A 10,610-nucleotide genomic window follows, 5' to 3' on the forward strand; every position below is an offset into this window, starting at 1 on the left:
CCATAAATACCATGCCTCATGGAATCTCTCTTTGGGCATTTGTACATCAATATCTATCATTAATGCAGGATTGAGAAAATTATTTCCTAGTAAGTGCTGTGTAGTGATGAAGTAAATTCCATTAAATTCCATTTCACATCTTTTTTTTTTTTTCGGTAATCTCCCACTTTGTTCAAAATTAGGTACACCCACCCAGGTCTCTTAAGCCAAGATGTCACTACACTGTGTAATTAAATTCTAAAATAAATAGCAAGTCCTCAATACAAAACTGACCTTTTTTGACTCAGAAAGTCCTTCAAAACTTCAACAGGACAACTAGAAAATTCTTGTTGTGAGTTGCCAGTGAGACCAACAATAGCTTCGTTATCCCTTTGTCAAGCCACCAAACCAGACAAGGAAAGACGGATTCACCTTTTCACTTGCTATCTGAGGTGATTTTTTTTTAATGCTTCCTTAGATTTGAAGAAATCACTCTATAACCCTGTTTTCAAATGGTCTTTTCAAATGTGGTTTGAATTGTTCAGAATGAGAGGAAAGGGTGGCCCCATTAGAGGTAAACCTAGGCAGAAGCCCATTAAAAGGAAAGCTGAAATCATGGAGCTTCTCAGCAATGCCACGGCTGGCTTTGGAAGGAAGAGTGATTGAATGATAAACAACACAGTTGCCAGAGAAATCCGAATTTAGAAAAAATAAGTCAAGCATTCAGCTGAAAATATTACTGAGCTAGCAATCACCCACCCAGCACAGCCTCTCCTAACATCCCACTAAAAGAGTATCATGGCACTGGGAAATGCCAAAACTCCCAACAACAAAAACCAGTGTGGAGGTCAATCTAATTCTGGAATCCACAAAGAGTCTGTAGTGTATATTAAACTAAACTGGACACCCTAATTCCCCTTTGTACCATATGAAGGATCCACTTCTATATTAGTCTGTACTCATGCTACTAATAAAGACTTACCTGAGACTGGGTAATTTATAAAGGAAAGAGGTTTAATTGACTCACAGTTCCATGTGACTGGGGAGGCCTCACAATCATGGCAGAAGGTGAATGAGGAGCAAATGTCTTACATGGCATCAGGCAAGAGCATTTATAAAACCATTTATAAAACAGGGAAACTCCCATTTATAAAACCATCAGATCTCGTGAGACTTATACACTACCACAAGAACAGTATAGGGGAAACTGCCCCCATGATTAAATTATCACCACATGGCCTCACCTCTGCAGGTGGGGATTATTACAATTCCAGGTGAGATTTGGGTGAGGACACAGCCAAACTCTATCTATCTCTATAAAACAAAAGATGACAGATTAGGAGAGAGCAGGCTGAAAAGACAGAGCACTGTGCTTTAGCTCCTACCTTCTTTCCTATTAGGAAATTAAGGGTGTGTGTGAACCATAAAACTGTGTAGGTGCCGCTCCTTCATAGGGCTACAACATGACCTTCTCACAACTGTACATATTTATTCAGAAACAGTGACTTTCTATGATCACTTCAGATGCTGGTTTTCTGCCTCCCCTCAAAATAATACAAGCTACCTGTGGTGCACTGCATCCTGGGAAGTGTTGTCTCCACAGGTAAAGTAGTCCTTTGGGGTCAGGGAGGGTGAGGAGAGCCTTCTGGGAATTGTGATTTTCTTTGCGTATGCACTGTTTCAAACAACCAATGAAATGGGCAGTGGACTCCCAGAAGCTGAGTTGCCTGTTCTGTATGGGGATTCTATATGGGGATTTTCACTCATAGGATTGTATCTTCAGCATACTTCCACTCAAGAAATGAGGAGCATTAATCATCAGCTAGATGGACTGAGAAAAGGGTAAATGGCAGGTGAATAGACTAACACTGTCATTTGGCAGACTCTGGGTCTATGTAGATCTTGCCTTCTTCAAGGAAGGAAGGCCAAACATCATAGGCTCTATGGGGAAATGCAGCCAGACAAGAGAAAGGGGATAGTGTCTTGAAGACTAAGAGATAGGATAAACTTCTAAAAAGCTGAAAATTTTAAGGAAAGCTAAAATTTGAAAGGCTACAAGGCAAGGATTCTATTAAAAAGTCAACATACAAAAGAAAACAACAGAATGATATGAAGAGAAAAATCAGATAAGTGATATGGTTTCACCCAAATCTCATCTTGAATTGTAGCTCCCATAATCCCCACGTGCCATGGGAGGGACCCAGTGGGAGGTAACTGAATCTCGGGGGTATACTCCCATGCTGCTGTTCTCATGATAGTGAGTGAGTTCTCACAAGATCTGATGGTTTAATGAGGGGGATTTTCCCCCTTTGCATGGCACTTCTCCCTGCTGCCACCATGTGAAGAAGGTCATGTTTGCTTCCCCTTCCACCATGGCTGGTTTTCTGAGGCCTCCCCAGCCATACAGAACTGTGAGTCAATTAAGTCTCTTTCCTTTATAAATTACCCAGCCTCAGCTATGTCTTTATTAGCAGCGTGAGAATGGACTAATACAATAGGAAAAGACTATCCCAAACCAAAAACAGTAACAGTGTTTGCTCAATTCACAGTGAGAAAGGTAATAAAATACAATAAAAAGCCAAATCAATGAATCACAGGACTAATTTGAGATGCTATCTGAAAATGCAATGGGCAGAGATGAAACAATGAGAGAAAATACAGAAGGAAATGGAAGAGGAAAAATGGAAGAGGAAAAAAGAATAAAAAGTAAAAATAGGGATAACTATTTTTCTAAAATAGTATGTTTCTAAAGAAAATACCAGAATAAATGAAACAAAAACAATCATAAAAGATGAAGGGAAACTATCTTAGTTAAAAGAAATATGGATATGCTGGATTCTGCTTGAAAGGATTTATTATAAACCAGAAAAAAAAATCAATGGAAAGGGACATTTCACCTAGGTTAAACTTTGCAATTTCTAAAAAGTAGATAAAGAAAGAAAATATCCTTCAAACATCCAAATAAGCAACAATAGGTTATCTATGAAAGAAAAAATAATTGACTCAGCCTCAGACTTCTCTTCCGTAACACTAATTGCCAAAAACATAATTAAATAGTATCTAATGAGTTTGAAGGGTAGAAGCCCATTTGTCTTTCATATGTAAATACAATATAAAATTATTCTGATATACAAAGGCCAAAAATATATATTACTCATCTAGCTTTTCTTTTTAAAAAATCATTTGATGTAATTCAATCAACCAAGAGATTAAACAAAATTAAGATTTTAAGAATGAAGATATCAAGATGTAAATGAACTGGCGATGCACACTAAACCCAGCTAATCATTAAGATAAGTCTAAATAATTGTGGCAAATGTGACTATAACACCAAATACAAATGTCAAAATTTATTCTTGAGTGCCAAGTCATATAATGTAAACAAAAAAAATGCATTATATTATAGTTACCAGGATTTGCAATCCAGATTATATAAACAAAGTTGGGGAAGAAAAGGGGAACACTGTGACAGTATGCTAAATTTCAAATATTATCTAGAAGTGACTCAGAGATACTGTTTTGGCTGGACTTTTACAATTGGAAAAATACAAGTTAAAGAATCTTTTTGGGGACCTTAAAATTACTCATTAATAGAATGTGAAAGAGAATGCATACTTGGGAAAGACAAAACAATGAAAACTTAGCATTTAGCAATAACTATGAACAATCCAAATATCTATCCATAGGATGTTGATTAAATAAATTGCTATTACTCTAAAATCTTAAAGGAATAAAATACAGCCATTAAAAAAATCACATCATAAAATACTTTGTCTTGAGAAAGAAAACGTAGACAGTATAAGAAGTAGGAGTGAAAGTTTGTGCCCTGTGATCTCAATTTTGAAAAACATAATATTTTATATATTATGTATTTTAGATTAAAAAATATACAAACATGGGGTGGAGTGGGGTGGGGTGGGGTGGGATGGGGGGAAGACTAAAAGGATATCTGCCAAAAGGTTAACAGTGATTATCTGAGTTGAAAAATAAGATTTCTATTTTCTTCCAATTGCTTTTCGGTATATAGAGTTTTTGACAAAACACAATTAAAATAAATATTAACGCCATAAATACAAGTCAGTTTCATGCTATGTATCAAGGATCAGCAAGGTTTTTTTTCGGTAAAGGGGCAAATAATAAATATTTTGGGCTTTTCCATTCATATGATCTCTGTTGCTACTACTCAACTCTGCCATAGCACTGCAAAAGACACAATGTAATTACAGACACAATGTAATCTAATCAATAGGACTGTGTACTAATAAAATTTTATGTACAAAAACTGCATTTGGGGCCACAGTTTGCCTACTGTGTGTCAATATCTGATATTGAAGGTTTAGAAATTATTTAAGTATACTATTTTTCTGTTTTCTGTAATTGTTTGGCACAAATGGTGTGTTTCTAGATCAGAACTGTCCAATGGAAGTTTCTCTGATGATGGAGATGTTCTATATTTGTGCCATCTCATACACTAGCCACATGGGGTGTTGAGCACTTGGAATGTGGCTGGTGCACCTGAGAAGTTCAATTTTAATTTATTTTAATTAATTTAAATTTCAATAGCCACATGTGAACCGTATTGAACAATGCAGGTCTAGATCACATGCTATTTGTCTGTGTTTTCTTCCCACTGTGCACACATAGAAGTGGACAACTACTGATTTTATCACTCTACTTCCCTACCAGACAACGTTGTCTTAATTCTTATCAAAACTCCCTTGTGAGGAATGAACATGGTGAAGATCGTCTGAAGGACACTTTTTCATCAATGTACTTATGCATGACGGTCCCTGCCCTCACATTTTGTTCCCCAAATGATTTAAAGATGCTAAAAAATAAAAATGAATAAAAATGAGCACATGTTCCAAATATACACTACTTCCAGGGGATGCAACTTAAATATAGTGGCTAACGCCTGTAATCCCAACACTCTGAGAAGCCAAGGTAAGCGGACTGCTTGAGGCTAGGAGTTCAAGACTAGCCTGGGCAACATGGCAAAACCCTGCCTCTGCAAATAAAAAAAGAAGAAGAAGAAGAAGAAGAAGAAAGAAAGAAAGCCAGATGTGGCATGTGTCTGTGATCCCAGCTACTCAGGAGCCCAAGGCAGGAGGATCCCTTGAGCCCAGGAGTTTAGGGCTGTAGTGAGCCACATTCACACCACACACTCTAGCCCAGTAGACAGAGTGAGACCCTGTCTCAATAAATAATAAAATATCATAATAATATGTCTTTTTAAAAAAAGAATAGGGAAAAGCTGACTTGGAGCTTGACTGGAAAAAAAAAAAAGGAGCCCAATTAAGATAGCAGGGAATGATGAGGTCCGCGGAGCTAGCGAGGGTTGCCCAAAGAGCGAGGCAATTCAAATCACGTATTCCTAACACTCTGAGGCCAAGCAAAACCTATCTACAGGCAAGAGCCAGCCCACCAGGGGCCACACAGCAACTACCAATCTCTACCTTGTTTAAACCCAGAGGATAAATTTCTATCCTGAAAGTCTGGGTTATACATTTTTTATCTTACATGTAAACTTCAAATCCATTTTTAAATATAATTTACATTATGCTTAAAATTAAGTACAAAATAAACACTAAAACTTAGACAGTAGTTTGATGAGTTTTACAGGCGGATATACACAGTAACCACCACTCTAGTTAAGATTTAGAATGGGACTGGCAAACTACGACCTGCCATCTATTTTTGTACAGTCAGAAAATAATGGATTTATATTTTCATATAGTTGAAAAAAAATTAATAACATTTCATTGCATGTGAACTATATATGAAATTCAAATTTCAATATACAAATAAAATTTTATTAGGACACAGCTATGTTCATGTGTTTACATGTCTATGGCCACATTTTGGCTATAATGGCAGAACTGAGTTGTTGTAACACAGACCATATGATAGGAAAATTCTAATATGTTTACTATCTTACCTTTTACAGAAGAAACTGTTCTAAACTTCGATTCAGAATAGTGCCATCATACCAGAAAATTGTCTCATGTCTCTTTACAGTAAATTCTCCACATACTATACCCATCCCAGGCAATCACTGATCTGATTTCTCTCATTATAGATTAAATTTACCTATTCTAGAACTTCATATAAATGATATAATATATATCTCATTACTCTGGCTCCTGTCTCTCAAATAATATCTGTGAAATATATCCATGTTGCATATATCAGCAACTTGTTCATTTTATTGTTGAGTACTCTTCCATTGTATGAATACACCACAATTCAATTAACTATTCACCTTGGGACAACTAAGTTGTTTCCAGTTCTTAGCTATTATGAATAAATCTGCTGCTGTCATTCATGTACAAGTCTTCTGAATGCAAGTCATGACCAAGTCCCTCAGTTACTTAGTGGAATTGCTGGGTCACAGGATAGGTATGTGTTTAACTTCATATAACACTGACAGACTTTGATTCTCTTACCAGCAATGTATCAGAGTCCCAGTTGCATTATATCCTAATAGCAGTTGATATTGTCAGTCTCTTTCATTTAAACCAATATAGTGAGTATAATGTGATATCTCATGATTTTAACTTACATTTTCTTCGTGACTAATCATGTTGATCATCTTTCAGTATGCTTATTGGCCATACACACATCTTCTTTTGTGGAGTAACTAAACTGTGAACATTACAACTATTCCTGTTTTTCTCCTTTGCTTTGGTTACTTGGAAGCTTAAAGCTTAATTAAAGGCCTAAATATAATAACTATGAAGGATTTTCTGGCAGGTTGGGACTCCAACTTGAATTTTTATTTCATCATCTCTTATCCCTTTATTTCCTTCCTGTCTCAGTTTTTCATCTACTTAATTTTTATCCTGTGTTTTTCCATTTTTTTTTAGCATGACTCATCCTATTTTGGAATAAAGCAGGTGACAACCAAAGGAAAAAGGGCTGAAACTGGCTGGCTTACCTCTTACACACAAGGAACTGTGCTGGGCCATGGGAATATAGAGAATAATATGTCCCTGCCCTTCAGGAACTCATAAAAAAAGAAGGCAGAAATTACAAAACAAGACAAGAAGTGCAGCAACAGAAGCTGGACCTGAAGGACACCGGGGCATGTGGGGGATGAGGGCAGGAGGTTTTGGGAGAAGATGATTCTTGACTATGTGTTGACTGAAGAATGAAAGCAGTGTCCTGAAAGAGTGTGGTGTCCTTGGGGTTTGGTGGATATGGGGATGCATGAGAAAATATTGTGGAACTATTAACGTGAAATATGTGATGCAAAGGTATGTGATGCAAAGGTGTGTGATGCATTCTAGGAAAATGCATGATTTTGCACAAAGGAACACCAGGTGGGGAAAGTCAGGAAGTGAAGAATAAGTCATGTGACATCTAATAGCCCAATGCGAGTCACACGGCCAAACCCAAAGTCAAAGGGCAGGGAGACGTCACTCCTTTTTAGTGGCAGGAGCTGCAAAGTCACATTGTAGAGGGTGCAAGCATGGGGAGGATGAAGGATTGGGGCCATTCATGCACTCTATCCCAGCAGCAGTCCGTGGAAGACGTGTTAAGTGCCTACAGCAGAAATCTGGACAACAGTTCAGACAAAGTGAATTTCTGAACCACATTTGGGTATAAACAGCAGTCTGGATGATACGGTTTCATACTGAAGCAGGAGGGCCGCAATCAAACCTCTCAAACACCAAACAGGGAAGGAAGTGGGAATTTTATTTGGCCAGGAGCTGCGGCGGCATAGGTGCCTCAATAACCAAGCTCCCCCGCAAAAAAACACCTTGGCCCTTTTAAAGCCTTACAGTCTGAGAGGTGCACGTGTGAGAGGGTCGAGAGCATGGGGGATGTGACTAAGTGGGGGTCTGAGCAGTGGAGCAAGAACAATGCCTTCTGGGGAAAATTCCTCCATGTCGAGTCCGTGATCTATAGATAGGGTTGTGGTTAGCGGTAGGGAGTTTAATCCTTTAGACCTGGCTGGCACCAACCTGTCCCTCCTCTGGCTGACTTTTAACTTCTCCTTTTGAGGTGCAATGTAGAAGACTAAAGGAGAAATGACCCTAGAAGCTCAAGAGGAGGGGGGTCTCCTTCCTCATCCCCCACTTTAAGAACTTCACCTATAACATTAGTGAACGTTCTCACTCTCATTCGCATTCTCATTTTCCTGATCCTCTAAAGAAACTGATTGATAATGATTCATATAATATACTTCTGATGTGGTTCTCTGGTTAACTACAGCAGTGATGAATCTTCTAATCATCTGAAGGAACGGGGTGGGGGGGGAACAAACAAGGGAGTAGCAAGCAAACACCTTTTATTATTATAACACTTATGATGCGAGTCATGAATCCTCCCAAGGATGAGAACCAACCTCCAAACAAGGACTCAGGGTTAAATCTGTGCCATACCTACACAGGCACGTGTGCCAGTTTGGTCATGTCTCTTACAGTGTCCTCAACTGCTTGACCCTGGTCGTCTATGTGTAGGCAGCAGTTGGTTAGATTGAATTTTCCACAGATTCTTCCTTCAGCTGCTAGCAAATAATCTAAGGCCAACCAGTTCTGATAAATCGCATTTCTCATTCAAATTTCTTGTCAGGCCAAAATGGGCAGAGCTTTGCCTGTTTCCTTAGTGAGAATTTCCAAGACAGCCTGCAACCGGATGATCTGATTGAGCCTGTAAATAGGAGTCCGGTATCCCCATGAGCCATCCTCTGCCCATGTGGCTGACCCATAATATTCAATAATTCTCTCAGGTGGCCAGCCATCATCTTTCCATTCACCTATCTTTAGAATTCTTTTCTCTAGGGTGGAGTAGACTGGATATCCTAATAGCTCACCTGTCTTAACAGATAATAGGAAAAAAGAAGGCTTAGTGGTGCCTATGACACAGCTACCTGTCCATCTTTCAGGCGGTTGTACATATGCTCTATGTCCACATATCCAGTACAACCCAGGCGGGGCTGTCCAGTCTCTCCAATACCCAGGATGGTTCCAAGCATCCTGTAATTTTGGGAATTTCAGAAGGGGGTTCTTTTCTGTGTGAGTTGAACTCCACCAGGTTACAGTGTCCACTGTTCCATTACACAATTGTTGGCCTAAGCAGCTAAGCTTTCCTACTGGAACAGTGAAGCCTTTTCCTTCTCTGACCAAACAGTATTGTCCAATAATTGAAAACTTTAAAACCCAAGAACTGTTGGTCTGAATTCTTTGAACTGAGACAGGGTCAGGGTCAGGGTCAGAGGGTACTAACTCAAGAGATTCCCATGGCCACTGATCACCCATAGTAGTTCCTCCTCGTATATAGCAAGAAGTGACATTAAGGGAATGGGCTACATTTTCAGCAAGATGGAGGAACAAGTTATTTGTCTTTTTTGGAAGCTCCAGCACTGGCTCATTTAATATATCATAGAAGGTCTTGTACACTGGCTGGGATGAGCATTTTTGGATTTTTCCCTGAATCCGGATACTGACTCCAGGATCAAGTCCTTTTCCATCAATTCCTAACATTACACTTCCCTTTTTCCCGTTTGGGGTCTTGGTCGTTTGCGATTATTAATTCTACTGGGTTACAATGTCCCGAGATGCAGGGAACATTACCCCATGGAATGGTGTCCCTCCTTTTTATAAGGTGAACAGGATCATTTTTATCATCTTCCGTGTGGCCCAGATGAGGCATGGCCAATAAATGCATTCACTGCACTAGTCGCTTCTCTGGCAGATATACTTCTGCTCTTTTGTGTAACTTTGTTCCCATCTGAGGGAACCACAGCCACCCTCCCCCACACTGGAATGATAGGCATCAATGGCTGCACAGGCATCAAACCTTAAGGTGACCATTTTGGGCTTCCCTTTTCCTCTGTTTTAGCTATTAAATTAGTAGGGCTGTTCCATCACCTGGTTATGAGTTTAATTTCAAAAGTTGTATGCATAGAGGGTTCTGATGGATCATAGCAGATATTGGGTTGTCCATCCCCTGGGTTACACACCTTATACTGAGTACCACTATATAAACAGATTCCCTTCTGCGTCCCTGCACATTCATAATAACTGTAGAACAAAAGAATGGCAGCAACTTTCTGTCCCACCTCAGTAACCTGGTGCATACACTGACGGCATTCTCCCAGATCAGTTAATTTCCCTACTGTAGAAGTCTAAATTTTAAGAAGAACAAGTTCCATGATGAGTTTCCTCATGCTCCGGCCATGCACGGACCAGCCAGCTTCCAGGATGTGGCTGGAGCAGGGCTTGTTGTCCTTCTCAAGGTGATTCTGCAGTCATTGTCTGGGTCTGGTCTAGCTTCCCAAGTTTCAGCGGCTGCAGGCTTTGCACTGCTGTGATGGATCCAGGCTGGGAGTCCCTCTACCTTTATGGCTGTGGGGGTGGTCAGGATCATGTTCCAGGGTTCTTTCCACCATGGCTTCAGAGGGAAAACATTCTAGTCCTTTATCCACAAGTGATCACCTGGTGAGAAAGGGTGAACTGGGGAGAATAAGCTTGCAGGGCATTTTTCATTTACCCAGGTTGAAATATCCTGAGTGATTTTTCCTAGAGCTTGTAACTGTCATCCTAGCTCAATTTCTCCCCACACCTGAGGAGTTCCCGGTAGCTCCCACAGTATGGGAGGGGGCCTCTGATATAAGACTTCATAGG

This window comes from Sapajus apella, unplaced genomic scaffold, assembly GCF_009761245.1.
Source record: "Sapajus apella isolate SASKATOON/1434 unplaced genomic scaffold, GSC_monkey_1.0 scaffold10, whole genome shotgun sequence".
NCBI lineage: Eukaryota > Metazoa > Chordata > Mammalia > Primates > Cebidae > Sapajus > Sapajus apella.